The sequence below is a fragment of the Lepus europaeus genome, chromosome 13 (genome assembly GCF_033115175.1).
Source record: "Lepus europaeus isolate LE1 chromosome 13, mLepTim1.pri, whole genome shotgun sequence".
Classification (NCBI taxonomy): Eukaryota; Metazoa; Chordata; class Mammalia; order Lagomorpha; family Leporidae; genus Lepus; species Lepus europaeus.
In genome coordinates this window covers 50,285,892-50,301,676 of record NC_084839.1, presented here as the reverse complement: position 1 = coordinate 50,301,676, position 15,785 = coordinate 50,285,892, and the positions used below count along the sequence as shown (strand labels likewise).

The window sequence follows — 15,785 nt, the reverse complement described above, 5'->3', positions numbered from 1 at the left end:
CCAGCACCAAGTGCTGTAGGCATTTGGGGAGTAAACCACTGGATGGAAGATATCTCTCTTTCTCTATGTCTCTCTCCTTCAAATAAATAATTCACTTGGAGAAGAGAGGAGAGGAGAGGAGAAGAAAGGGGAAGGGAGGGGAGGGGAGAGGAGGGGGGGGAGGGGAGGAGAGGAGAAGGGAGGGGAGGGGGGAGGTGAGGAGAGGGGAGGGGAGAGGAGAGGAGGAGAGGGAAAGAAAGAAAGAAAGAAAGAAAGAAAGAAAGAAAGAAAGAAAGAAAGAAAGAAAGAAAGAAAGAAAGAAAGAAAGAAAGAAAGAAAGAGGAAGGGAGGGAAGGAGGGAGGGAGGGAGGGAGGGAAAGAAAAAAAAAAGAAAGACTACTTTCTCCCTGGGTTATTAAAAAAAATAGGGGTCGACTCTGTGGCACAACAGCTTAAGCTGTATCATGGGATACCCACGTCCCATATTGCAGTGCCCTGGATCAAGTCTCATCTCCTCTTTTAATCCAGCTTCCTCATAATGTGCCCAGAAGGCAGTGGATGATGGCCTACATATTTGAGTCCCTGCCACTCCCATGAGAGAACTGGAATTCCTGGCTTCTAGATTTAGCCTGACCCAGTCCTGATGTAGAGGAGTGAACAAGTAGATGAAAGATCTCTGTCCCTCTCTCTCTGCCACTCATCCCTTCAAATAAATAAATAAATGTTTTTAAAAATTAAAAAATATTAAAGTAAAAACAGTTGGGAGGAGATGTTTAGTCCAATGGTTAAGGCACTTGAATCTCACAGTGGACTTCATGGGTTCAATTCCTGGCTCTGGCTCCCGAGTCCAGTGTCCTACCAATGCAGACCCTGGGAGGCAAAGGTGATGGCTCAAGTGATGAGGCTCCTGCCACCCATGTGGTAGACCTGGATTATATTCCTGCTTCCTGGCCACTGTTAGTATTTGGAAGTATACCAGCAGATGTGAGTGCTCTCTCTCTCTCTCCCTCTTTCCCTCTCTGCCTCCCAAATTTAAAAAAAAAAAAAATTTAAAACCATAAAGATAATGTGAAAAGACTTACTTCATGTACACTTTGTGAAGTTCAAGTCCAAGATCAGGCAGCCCTATTGCTCTGATCTCATATAAAGGTGTTGGATAGCAGCACATCAGGGTCAGACTGTATGTAGGAACCAAAGCTCATATTTCAAACCAGAGCAGATAGAGTGGGTGGGCCCAAACACAGACTTTTATAATAACTCTTCTGTGAGAACTCAAATTCAGAAGAGAACTACCCAGAAATCATACAAGAAATACCTCGTGCCTCCAGCAACTTAAGGACCTCCCAGCAGCCCCCACCTCCTTCTACCACCTTCCAACAGCACCACTCTGAGGTCCAGGTCTTTAACACATGGGCCTTTAGGGATATGCAACATAAAAACCTAAAATACTAGAATCTTAAATCTACATGCAGAAAGTTCTTAATCTATATATGTTGAACGTCTCAAAGTTCACTTTAAGTACCCAATCTTCTATCACCAATAGGAGTTGTACTCATAGTTACAATTAGGAAAATACTGGTTTCTTGCTTTCTTGTTCAACCTGGGCTGGCTTAAGTCTGTTTAGCTTAGCCTTATAGTGTTCTCTCTGATGTACAAGCTCTGACTGGCATCTATGTTCCCTGTAACACAACAGGCATTCCTCTGCTTATGACCTGCCCTAGCTGGCTAGCACAAGGTTTTATTCTGCTTAGTTTGGCATGGGAATAACTTCAAGCTGCAGTGACCATGAGTCACTCATGGTACTTCCTATGGAACACAAATATCTTCTGGCTGAATTGGTTCAAAGCATTACTCTCTAATATTTCCTATCTACTATCTTGAGGTTTATATTTTAAAATAAATTAATCTTATCCAATAGCCATATGAAAAGTTATGGTCATTTTACAGATGAAGAAACTGGACCACAGAATTTAAATCAGATTAACTATGACACAAAACTATTCAGTGTTAGAATTAGGATAAAAAATGCATCGTAACCAATACATGGATCTGTGTGCAATTTAAAATAAATTTTTATTATTAAAAGTAAATATTTATTTACCTTTTATTTGAAAGGCAGAATGACAGAGAGGGAGACACACACACACACACACCACACATGGAGAGAGAGAGATCGAGATCTTCCATTTATGGTTCACTCCCCAAGTGGTTGCAATAGCCAGGCCTGCAACAGGCCAAAGCCAGGATCTAGGAATTACATCCTGGTCTTCTAAATGGATGGCAGGGACCCAAGTATTTGGCCCATTCTCCATTGATTTCCCAGGTGCATTAGTGGTAGCTTGATCAGAAGCAGAATAGCAGGATTCAAACCATCACTCTAATATGGGTTACAGGAGTCCCCAGTGGTGTCTTAACCTGCTGCACAACAATGCTAGCCTCTAAAATTGTATTCTTATGTAAAAATGTACAGAGGAAAGTTAAGAAACAAATGACAATGGGAAAAATATTCCTAGCATGTATAATTCAAACGGGTTAAGATCAGTATGTTAGCAACTCTTATGAATCAGTAGAATGAAAATACAGCTCTAACAGCAAAATATACCCATAGAATAAATACAAATAGTGAATGCAAATTTAAAATGATGTTGAAGACTTTGCTGCTTTATTTATTTATTTACATGCATTCTTCCTTGGTATCTTCTGTTTGTTTTTTTGGTTTTTTTTTTTTTTTGCACTGGTAACATTTTATTTTCTTTCTTTTTTTTTATTAAACTTTTATTTAATGAATATAAATTTCCAAAGTGCAGCTTATGGATTACAATGGCTTCCCCCCTCCCATAACTTCCCTCCCACCTGCAACCCTCCCCTTTCCCGATCCCTCTCCCCTTCCATTCACATCATAGAAACTTCTTTCTCCCATACTCCAACCACGTGGTTGTGGAAGGGCTGGAGATACATGAAATAGGTATCTATTCTTTCTGCTGATACAGCAGCCACACTCCTGTTTTGTCTTTCACAAAGCTTCTTCCTCTCCTACCAGTCCTTGTGATTTTGTTGGTGTTAGTACTTTCCCCAACCCCTGTACAAGAGTGACATATGACTCACTCTGAATTCGTCAGAGTGGGATGAAGACAGTCTGGAAGCCAAGCCAACTGCAGTCTTCCTCAGAACCTTCACTAGAACCATCATAAATGACATGCTCCTTTAGAGAACCACCAGATTGCAGAATCACTTAATCCTAGAGCTTCCAAGAACCAAGTTGCCCAAAGGTAGAGAAAATTTGCCTGAGAATGAAGCAAGCAAGAGGAGAGCAGGACAAAAGATCAAAAGTAACTCCTGATGACGTTGTTGTTGTTTGAGCCCCTAGATCTAGCTGATCTCAAAAGAAGGACTCTCTTGTAGATTTTTCAGTTACCTTTGCCATTTTTTGCATAAATAAATTAATTTTGGGGCAAGATGGCGGAATAGGAAGGGAGCACATTCATAGTTCGGCAAGACACAGACAGGTTAATAAAAGTGGAGATACTGCAGGGTCAAGGAAGAGTAGGGGAAGAAACAGCAGAGGAAACTCTTCTGGAACTAGTGATTCACAGTGGACCTGCGTGGAGAGCGTGGGAGCCCAAGTTCGGGACACCAGTGGCAGAATCAACACGCCAGCGCTGGAACGCGAGGTGAGCCGAACCTCAATAGCCCGAGACACCAGCAGGCAAGCGGAAAGAGGAGACTAGAGGGGACGAGGCTTGAAACTCCGTAGGGAAAAGTTCACCAGGCTAACTAGAAGAGAGAGAGGGAAAAAAAAAAAGTGACCGATACGGACACGAGTTTCTCTCTCTCCGCTCACCCCTCAAAGGCGAGCAAGACAAAGAGCAGGCGCCATTTTGGACATACGTCATAAGCAGGGCAACCTCAGGTCTGCACCGGCCCTGAGCCTAGCAGAAAAACCTGACTCTGAGGGGAGGGGTGAAATAACAGGAGATTAGGATCTAACTTGGCAACCCAGTGGGAGACTGCAGGAGAATTGGAGCCCACACTGAGGGCAGCACAGATTTCCTGTGTGGTCCTTGGGAAAGAGCTTCCAATCTCTGGCTCCTGTGGGTATATCATTCGCCTGCTAACTACCTCCAATTACGTTCAGCTGTGTGGAATTACTTCCCTTTTGAATCAAAAAAAAAAAAAAAAAAAGAAAGAGAGATTTACCACACCTAACCTGGGAGTGTCATCTTTCACACACCCTCAACCCTGAGGAACCAAACACAGCTCTCAGTCCACACTCATCTCAAGCCTCTAAGGCTCCACCGAAAGCAGACAGTCCACTTAATATAGAGCCATAGTGTAACAAGAAAAAACACCACTGTGAAGAAACCAAATATCTCCAACATGCCAAACAACAAATGCAAAAACCGAGGTAACAAGAACAAGGAAGACACTATGACGCCCCCAAATGAAAAAGACACCCCAATTCAAGATTATGAAGATGATGAGATAGAAGAAACGCAAGAAGCGGATCTCAAAAAATTGATAAGAACATTAAGAAGTTCTCAAAAACAAATTCTTGAACTATAGAAATCCTTAATGGACAAGATAGAAAATCTCTCTCATGAAAATGAAATATTAAGGAGGAATCAAAATGAAATGAAACAACTACTAGAACAAGAAACTGTGATAGTGACAAGAAATCATAATGAAATGAAGAATAAAATAGATCAAATGACAAACACATTAGAGAGCCTTAAAAACAGAATGGGTGAAGCAGAAGAGAGAATATCAGACTTAGAAGACAGAGAACAGGAAAGGAAACAGGCAAACCAAAGAAAAGAAGAAGAAATTAGAAATCTAAAAAATATTGTCGGGAATCTACAGGATACTATTAAAAAACCTAACATTCGGGTTCTAGGAGTTCCTGAAGGCATGGAGAGGGAGAAAGGATTAGAAGGCATTTTCAGTGAGATACTAGCAGAAAATTTCCCAGGTTTGGAGAAGGACAGAGGCATCTTAGTACAGGAAGCTTACAGAACCCCTAATAAACATGACCAAAAGATATCCTCACCACGACACGTTGTAATCAAACTCACCACAGTGAAACATAAAGAAAAGACTCTAAAATGTGCAAGAGAGAAATGTCAGATTACTCTTAGAGGATCTCCAATTAGACTCACAGCAGACTTCTCATCAGAAACCCTACAAGCTAGAAGGGAATGGCGAGACATAGCCCAAGTACTAAGAGAGAAAAACTGCCAGTCCTGAATATTATATCCTGCAAAGCTCTCATTTGTGAATGAAGGTGAAATTAAGACTTTTCATAGCAAACAGAAACTGAAAGAATTTGTTGTCACTCATCCTGCCCTGCAAAAGATGCTTAAAGATGTGTTACACACAGAAACACAGAAACATGGTTACCAATATGAAAGAAGGTAAAGGAAGGAAACCTCACAGCAAAAGATCACAGGAAGCTCAATTTCTCTTTGACATAGAATTAATCTCTGATGCTCTGTTAAAGCAATGTGTTAAAGTAATCTATTATGTTCTCTTGATGTCTGTTAAAATTTAATTGTTCAAAAACAGCTGAATTGTTATTAAGAGCTATGCGTTATTTAAATATGTGCTTATTTTCAAAGATTTGAATAATCACCTTGTAACAATGATCAAATTTGGTCTATGTTATGTCATAATTTTAAGGAATCTTATTTCAACCAGATATTTTGGATTTTGAGCCTTCTTGGCATTCTTGACAGGCATTCAAAAAATCAAAGTTTCAAACAATCTGGACTCTAAAATTTCCAGTAAATCCTGGACTTTGGTTTTTCCAGTTTGGGCCCAACTGAAAAAAATCGAAGGACCTATGTCTCTCATCTTATAGAGACATCAACTAATCAGGCTATTTGGATTATATTAGAAGTACTGTCAAGATGTGATGTGGTACCAAATTTTAAGTTTCTATAATGGAAAATGCTATTAATACAAATGTTTGAGAATTAAAAAGTCTAATGATTTTGTGTTACTAGACATGATAGTTATCTTAATGAGAAAGTCCCAGAGGCCTAAAGGGTTAAATACTTGTAAAATCCTACAGGTGCTTTCAAAAATACTGTGAAGTAAGCAAGTGCCTCTTGTTGGTTGATGAGTTTATAATTTTAAACATGGCGACTTAAAGTCTTTTGTCATCCATAGTTATATATGATTTGCTGCTCATAAAACTAAAGCGTTGTTGGTTCTGTGTTTAGCTGTCCTCCTATAGGTTCCTATGGACTTTTTCCAGCCACTTCTATTGTATTCAGTACTTTAGGATGGCTCTGTAAACAGATGAAGCCAATAATGTATTAACAGTACCAACTGAGAGAAAGTATGGTTAACTGAGGTTACTAAAAACAAAAAGCAATTCAAATCAATTGGCAATCTACAAAAAAAGTTGAAGATTTTAAAAGCTATTATTAAAATTGCTATATTGGTCTATTATGCTATGTTATATGTGTGTACATATTGTATGTCCACATGGGGAAATTTTATTAAGAGTTTTATTTTAAATGGCTTATAGATAAGATTGTCCATAAATTTAAGCTGCTAAAATTAATCAAAGATACATTTTAATTTGTGTGACCTGAATCTGTGTATCGTATGTTTTAAACTTGTTGGCAGAAAGAAACTAAAAACATTTTATATGGTTGTGCTTAAGTTTACTGGTTAAACAAACTACACCATGTTAGATATTTAAGAGGTGTTTTCAAATACATGATTCTTAAAATTTATAGAAGGCATTGGACCTTCTGGTAAATGTTTTCTTAAGTTGTTATCTAATGGTTGAAACGGTTTGCTAAGTATTCATGTAATATTGCTATTGTCAGCAAGCGATCTAGGACTTGCTCCCTCATTTCTCTATTCTAAGCCCAACTTGTTCTTTCATTTCTCTATTCTCTTCAAGGTAGGAAACTAATTCTATTATGAAGGAATCTGTAGGACGCACAATTTAATCTTTAGACCTTATAAAAGAGATGGCTAACATTTTTCTGTAATAGCATAGCCAAAATAAGTACTTAAATAATAATCTCATAGCTAGGCCATCAGCGAAGTAAACAGTAAGTAGGAAAAACCTCCCTTTCAGACCAAAGGGAAAGAAAGTTTTAAAGTGAGAATATAATTTTCCTCATGGGCATTGTCTACCTTAGAAAAACTACTACAGAACATGCCTGTGACTATAGACTTATAGTTCAGGCCACCGAAGATTAGAGATGGGACTTGGGCACTCCTTTGACTTGTATCCTCTGGTCTGCTTTAACACAAACCAGGAGGAAAAGAAAGCTAGGCATCAGAAGCAATGGGTGGCAGGCCTATTAATGGCTGATCTGTACAGTGATCTGCCCTCAAGGAGACCCAACAGGCCAGTCCACTGCAGTGGCTTTCAATGTGGTAAGCCTGAGCTTCAGCAGAAGTCAGCTTGTGAAGAGCCCTAGCAGCTCTGCCAAGAGTTGGATCACTGGAAATGGACCTGCCCTGGAGTCGAAGGATGCCCAGGTCAGAGCCACAGATCTTATTGGCTCTAAGCTGAAAAGCCCTTCACTCAGCCCAACTTCCAAAGTGACCACTGCAGCTGAGGGGATGGTCAAGTAGGGTCAGCAACATTGCAGGCAGAACTGTAAATTTCTTGTTAGAGATGTCACCTACCTTTACCTGGCCAGCTCTCCTCCTAGGCCAGCCAAGTAATGAAAGTCAACAGAGTGCCTTCCCTTAGGAGGTTCACACCTCGCTTAGGATATACCCCATGTGAAGAGATAGATAGGTCTGGGCCTCTTAACTTACAAGGCCTAAAGCCCACCAGATTATTATCAAGCCCCTTCTGTCAGGTTCTATTTGCCTCTCAATCAGAAAACTTAATTGTAGCTTAGACAGCACCTTTCTTAGCACATCTAATAATGACTCTGTCCTTTGTTCTAGACCCTGTCTAGCACACTTGGGCCTCATTCCTTTGTAATCATAACCTCTACTCTACCACCAATGGCTCTACTCCCAACCTGTGTGTACTGATGGTCCTCTTCCCCACTTAATGCTGTATAATTGTTCAAACCTGGTAAATGCCACTCTTAGGATCATTGGTTACTATCCTCACTCTGTCTTTTATGACCTTGTCTAAATATGATCAGAGTCGGCAAACTTGGAAGGCTTCCATAGCCTAGGCAACTCATGACGACAGCCTAGGATGGTTACTGGCACCATAAACTAGAGTGTCAATTTGTTGGGTCAACAACAGGAGCCACTATGTACTTGCTCCTCATGTGGGATCTCTGTCCTTAATGTGCTGTACATTGTGACTTAATGCTATAACTAGTACTAAAACAGTATGTTTCACTTTGTGTTTCTATGTGGGTGCAAACTGTTGCAATCTTTATACTAAATTGATCTTCTGTATATAAAGAGAATTGAAAATGAATCTTGATGCAAATGGAAGGGGAGAGGGGAGGGTTGTGGGTGGGAGGGAAGTTATGGGAGGGGGAAGCCATTGTAATCCATAAGCTGTACACTGGAAATTTATATTCATTAAATAAAATTTAAAAATTAAAAAAAATAAATTAATTAATTTTGGTTTCTATCATAGCATTCAAATAAGCTTTATTAATATAACACTAAATCAAAGAAAGCAAATGTTTCTCTTTCCTCTAGACCTCCTTGGCTGAGATGACATAAGCCTAGTGCTGCCTATAACCATAGCTCCTTTGTTGGAAAAATCCTGTCTGCAACAGAGGAGGAATGAGGGACAGCACATTTTCTGACATCATTTGAGTTCTCCAATCAAATCAGTCTTGAGGCCAGTGGTCAGATGCATAAAGTATTAAACATCATTTTTGCTCAAGCTGTTTCTAATAAGTTTTTCTCATTGTAACCAATGTCATCTAATTGTTGTGTAGAGTCCTAACACAGTGATATCTCATTTGTATGTGTCCTAATATAAGTGAAATAGCAATTTCCCTAAAATTAAAGATTATCATAATACCCAGTAATATTGATGATATGTTAAAACAGCCACTCTCACACATTGCTGATATTTGGCTAAAAATATTTTGTAAAGCAATTTGACTATAGAACTCAAAAGTCTTAAAATTATGCATATTTTGGTGACGGCGCTGTGGTTTAGCAGGTAAAGCCACTGCCTGCAGCACCGGCATCCCATATGGGGGCTGGTTTGAGTCCTGGCTGCTCCACTTCTGATCCAGCTCTCTGCTATGGCCTGGGAAAGCAGTAGAAGACAGCCCAAGTCTTGGGCCCCTGTACCTGCATGGGAGACCCAGAAGAAACTACTGGCTCCTGGTTCCTGGCCTTGGATTGGCTCAGCTCCGGCCATTCTGGCCAACTGGGGAGTGAAGCAGTGGATGGAGGACCTCTCTCCCTCTCTTTCTCTCAGTCTCTCTCTCTGTGTCTCTCCTTCTATCTGCGTGTAATTCTGACATACATAAATAAATAAACCTTTTTTAAAAAGTATGCATATTTGGGGACTAGTACTGTGATACAGCAGGAAAAGCCACTGTCTGCAGTGAGGGCCGTATGGGGGCCAGTTCGAGTCCCAGCTGCTCCACTTCCAATCAAGTTCTCTATTATGGCCTGGGAAAGCAATATAAGATGGCCCAAGTCATTGCACCCCTGCACCTGTGTGGGAGATCTGGAAGAAGCTCCTGGATCCTAGCTTTGGATCTGCCCAGCTCCAGCCTTTGCAGCCTTTTGGGGAGTAAACCAGTGGATGAAAGCCCACCCTGCCCCGCCACTGCTTCTCTGTAACCCTGCCTTTCAAATAAATAAATAAATCTTTGACAGAAAAATTATACATATTTTAGGAAGGGCAGGATGATAATGGCAGTTACTAGAGACTAGGTGTAAGCTTGGAGACTGGGGAGATATTGGCCATAAGACAACAAAATTAGGGGCAGGCATTCTGGCCTGCATCCTGTATCAGAGTACTAGTTCAAGTCCTGGCTACTACAGTTCAGATCTAACTTTCTGCTAAAGCACATGGGAAAAGCAGCAGGCGAAGGCTCAAGTACTTGAGTTTCTGCTACCCATGTGGGAAACTTGTATGGAATATGGCTCCTGGCTTGGCTCCCAGCTTGGCTGTTGTATCCATGCCAGGAGTTACTCAGTGGATGGAGGATCTCTCTCTCTCTCTCTCTCTCTCTCTCTCTCTCTCTCTCTTTCTGCCTGTGTGTTACTTTTTCAAATTATTTTTTAAAAAAAGACAAAATTTCACTTAGAGTTAGTTCAAGAAACCAGTTGTACAAATTGGTGACTACAGTAAGTAACAATATATCGCATGCTTAAAAACTGATAAGAGAATAGATTCTAAGTATTCTTATCATAAAAAGATAAGTATGTGAAATAATACCTATGTGAACTAGCTTGATTTTAGCCATTCCACGGTTTCAAATATTTCAAAATATCATGTTGTACACCATAAACATGTACAACAATTACTTGTCAGTTATAAAATAAGTAAGATTTTTAAAGAGAGGGAAGAAGAACAGGTGAAGGGGATTATCCAGGAACAAAACGTCCTTACCAAGAGATGCTCTTGGTTGATGGGATAGATAGAAATTTGACGCTCAAGGATATTGCCTGAAATCAAAGAGATGACTGGTGGAGGGGCAGAGATCAGTGAATAGCTCATGTTAGGAAGACGGAGGTGAGGCAAGCAAGCTGAAGTTGCATTCATCCTGATTTTTCTTTTTTTTCTTTCTTTCTTTCTTCTTCTTCTTCTTTTTTTTTTTTTTTTTGACAGGCAGAGTGGACAGTGAGAGAGACAGAGAGAAAGGTCTTCCTTTGCCGTTGGTTCACCCTCCAACGGCCGCTGCGGCCAGTGCACTGCGCTGATCCAAACGCAGGAGCCAGGTGCTTCTCCTGGTCTCCCGTGGGGTGCAGGATCCAAGCACTTGGGCCATCCTCCACTGCACTCCCTGGCCACAGCAGAGAGCTGGCCTGGAAGAGGGGCAACCAGGACAGAATCCGGTGCCCTGACCGGGACTAGAACCTGGTGTGCTTGCGCCGCAAGGCGGAGGATTAGCCTATTGAGTTGCGGTGCTGGCCCATCCTGATTTTTAAATGAAGAAATAACACATTTGTGTTATTTGTGATATAAATAACACATTTGGAGATCTCAAGGTAATCATAAAAAGAACTAAAAGTAGGCACTGTTAAACGAAGTTGACTCTGCACACCAAGAGAAAGCAATCAGTTAAATGAAGAATATGGGACATCCCATGGGATGACTGACCTCATTTTTCTAACAAATCAATGGCATGGGGAAAAACTGAGCTTTGGAGGAAAAGACATTTATGAGACAAAATAATCAAATCTTTGGGATCCTTTGTTAGAATAATTTTGAGGCAATCAGAAAAATTTGACCATGAACTAGATATAATATGATGTTAGATTTTAAAATGTCTTTTTTATTTTGAGGCATAATGAAGTATTTCTACATAAAATAACATGGTATCTAGGATTTTCTTTAAAAATGCTTTAGCACTAATTCTTTCTCCCAAGAAAATATAGGAAAATCAAGTAATAAAGACTAGGCATATATAGTGATTGTAGAAGCTCTGTGTGTGTGTGTCACTGTGTCACTGTGTGTGTGTGTGTGTGTGTGTTGGTGGGGCACTCACTATCCCATTCCCTCTGCTTCTGTGTATATCTGAAAATATCCAAAATAGCACACTGCCATTTTTGCTTTTCTTACTCAGGTTTCTCTGAAGAATGGAATGAGATTTGGGAAACAGTGGTGTCAGCAAGATTTTTTTTTTTAAAATCTTCCATTTGAGGGAGTATGGATTAAGATGGCAGAATAGGGAGGGAGATTACTGCTCTAGCCTAGGAAAAGATAGTTTTAAAAAAGTGGAGAGAATGCAGTATCAGGGAAGAGTTAAGGAGAAAATGGCAGAGGAAACTCCACGAAAATTAGAGGGACATAGCAGACCTACATGGAGGGTGTGGACATACACCACTCAGGACCCCAGCAGCTGAGAGCCTTCGCACTGAAGTAACACCTTGACAGTAGGGACTCCATTTTGGAGCACCAGAGACCCCATTCTGGGAAGGCACCCCTTCCCCCACCATGAGACTCTGTCTAAAACCATGATCTAAAACACTTGGACAACAGCAATCTACTACATCACACTTGGCAACCTGCATCACACTTGGCAAAGCATAGAAACCCTCCAGCATAATCGCTCAGGCTTGGAAGAGGATAGGCTGCACCCAGGTTAATGATAAAGTTTTAATTTATCTATGTCCCACATATGATATAGGCCAGTACCTGGATTAATGTCAAAACTATAACTGGCATTGTTAAGATTATAATTGATATTAGTTTCATATAGGTTTTAGGTTAGTTTTACCCCAGTAACAATGTACTCCTCCCTGATCCTAGCAACCACGTATTCCCCTCCTGATTTTGTGGTTTTTGCATTTATAAACCTTGTTGCTTTGGGCTTTGGGGTCAAGAGTTCTTTGGGGTATGAGCCCACTCTCTATCGCTGGCAATAAAGGACCATCAAATTTTATCAATGTGTGGTGTTCCTCTGCACTCACTCAGGTACAACAGCACCAACTTTGGAAAATGAGGTGACACCAGACTACAGCAGCCCAAGCCACTGGCAATAAAGCTGCAGGAAAAGCCTGGAGAGAATCTGGCTTGGAGCCCTCTGGGGGATAATGTACCTGCCGAACTAGATGAGAAAAGAAAGGGGGGGCACTTTTCTCTCCCCTCCCCATCATACTGCAATAGTGTCCTGTAACAAGCCGATAGAGAGAGTGTGCCATTTTGGACATACAGAACAGCTGCACCAGCTTGTGCCCGCAGCTAGCAACAAGCTGAGCGGAGATTCCTTAGTCTGGTGGGGAGAACTGACTGGGAGCTGGGCGCTCATGACTGTGGAAGGCTTGTGTGCCAGGACTGTGAAACCACTGAGGCTGCAGGACTATGAAACCATGGAGGCTGTGTGGGAAGGCTCAGGGTGTGGCTAGGACATTGGGCAGTCACTGTGGGAGGCTCTACATACTCAGGGCTCCCTGGTTTCCTGGTAAGAGACATTGCTGGGGAATCCACTTATACTAAGCACTGTATAGATCTTTTGTGTGGTCCTGTGGAAGCACGGATGAATATTATACCCACTGGGGCTAGCGCCCAGGCACTGGTATCCTTTGAGGAGAGGAAATGAACTGAGTCTAAGGTAGCCAACAGAGCAGAAAAACCTCTCCTCTAATTTAAAAAAAAAAAAAAAAGAAGAGCTTTACCATGTCCAACCTGGGTGTCACCTGTCACCTTAACACTCCCTTTACCCTGGAGCACTGAACAGAGCTCCTTGGCCAGATCCACCACATGCCTCTAGGTATTCTCTGAAAGCAGGTAGTCCACTAATCCACACAGACATAGTCAAGTTAGAAGTTGCCACAGCAAAAGAAGAAGAAGAAGAAGAAGAAGAAGAAGAAGAAGAAGAAGAAGAAGAAGAAGAAGAAGAAGAAGAAGAAACCACCAACAAGTATCTCCACAAATGCTGAATAATAAACACACCAACTCAAGAAAAAAGAATAGGGAACACAACATGATAATCCAAAAGGATACAACACTTCAATACTAGATTGCAAAGAGGAAGAGATTGAAGAAAAGCCAGAAATGGAAATCAAAAAATTGACCATAGGATTGCTTAGAAGTAATTAGAAACAAATGCACAAACTAATGAAATCCATACATGACATGAAAGAAACTTTCTCCCACAAAATTGAGATCTTAAAGAGAAAATAAAATGAAATCTTGTAAATTAAGAATTCAATAGAACAGGCCAGCGCTGCGGCTCACTAGGCTAATCCTCCGCCTTGCGGCGCCGGCACACCAGGTTCTAGTCCCAGTTGGGGCACCGATCCTGTCCCAGTTGCCCCTCTTCCAGGCCAGCTCTCTGCTGTGGCCAGGGAGTGCAGTGGAGGATGGCCCAAGTCCTTGGGCCCTGCACCCCATGGGAGACCAGGAGAAGCACCTGGCTCCTGCCATCGGATCAGCGCGGTGCGCCGGCCACAGCGAGCTACCGCGGCGGCCATTGGAGGGTGAACCAACGGCAAAAGGAAGACCTTTCGCTCTGTCTCTCTCTCACTGTCCACTCTGCCTGTCAAAAAAAAAAAAAAAAGAATTCAATAGAACAAATAAAGAATGCAGTGGAAAGCCTTGACAACAGAACTGGTGAAGCAGAAGAAAGAATATCTGAATGAGAAGACGAATCACAAAAAATTATACAGTCAGACAAAAAACAAGAAGAAAATAAGGGCTGGCGCTGGGGCACAGTGGGTTAAAGCCCTGGCCTGAAGCACCAGCATCCCACATGGGTGCCAGTTCTAGTCCCAGCTGCTCCTCTTCTAATCCAGCTCTCTGCTATGGCCTGGGATAGCAGTGAAAGATGGCCCAAATATTTGGACCCCTGCACCCATGTGGGAGACCCAGAAGAAGCTCCTGGCTCCTGGCTTTGCATTGGTGCAGCTCCAGCCGCTGTGGCCATCTGGGGAGTGAACCAGCAGATGGACGACCTCTCTCTCTGTCTCTACCTCTCTCTGTAACTCTGTCTTTCAAATAAATAAAATAAATCTTTAAAAATAACTCAATGAAAATATATATTATAAAACCTAAATATGAATTTCAAGTTAAAAAAAAAAAAGAAGAAAATAGAAAACTAAAAAATATTGTTGGGAATCTACAGGATACTATCAAATAACCCGATGTACGGGTTCTAGGAGTTCCTGAAGGTGTGGAAAGAAAGGATTAGAAGGCCTTGTTTTGTGAAATAATAACAGAAAACGTCCCTAATTTGAAGAAAGAAAGGGACATCCAAGTACAGGAAGCACATAGAATTCCTCATAGACATGACCAGAAAAGACCTTCACCATGACACATTGTAATCAAACTCTACACAGTAAAATATAAAGAAAAGACCCTAAAAGGTGCACAAGAGAGATGCCAGAGGTTTTCCTCTCTTGGAAACCCCTCCTCCACACCACTCTGGCTGGAAGTCCTTGATTGTAATAAATACATTTAAACCTCTTTGCCGTCCACTTGGAAATTCTTCTTCCATGTGAGAAAAAGAACCAAGGTAACAATAATTTCTCTTAACAACTCCAACGTGACTCGGATAGCAACTCTTTTTTTTTTTTAAGATGTATTTATTTATTTGAAAGTCAGAGTTACACAGAGAGAGGAGAGGCAGAGAGAGAGAGAGAGAGAGAGAGGTCTTCCATCCAATGGTTCACTCCCCAATTGACTCCAACGGCTGGTGCTGTGCCGATCTGAAGCCAGGAGCCAGGAGCTTCTTCCGGGTCTCCCACGTAGGTGCAGGGGCCATCTTCTACTGCTATCCCAGGCCAAAGCAGAGAGCTGGATCGGATGCGGAGCAGCTGGGTCTCGAACTGGTGCCCATATAGGATTCCAGCGCTTCAGGCCAGGGCATTAACCTGCTGTGCTACAGCGCCAGCCCCAAGATAGCAACTCTTATGTGATGCGGATCCAACGTTGGATCTTCCCGCTGGACCAGTGAGCATGAGGACTGCTGTTGCTTTTTTTTTTTGGAGAGCCTTTCTCTTTTTCATAGTAACTCAAATTTTTCTCGAAACATTGGGTCCCTGTCAGCCAGTTAAAAGTGATTAGCACAGCTGCCAGTCTTAAGACTCAGGGGTGAGGCTTGCTGATTAAGGCCAGCTTAATCCCCTGGAGCTGGGATTCTATTCTAATACCTCCCCTCCCTCTTGCGTGGATCAGCTCTTAGCATGGGACTGAAAGAAGACCTAGAGACAACTGATAG

At 41.6% G+C, this 15,785-nt stretch overlaps 1 protein-coding gene across 2 annotated transcripts in view; it reads right to left on the bottom strand.

Annotated features, from left to right (window-relative positions):
- ACYP2 (acylphosphatase 2) overlaps positions 1 to 15,785 on the bottom strand; it is a 321,268-nt gene that overhangs the window by 182,020 nt on the left and 123,463 nt on the right. The window lies entirely within an intron of this gene.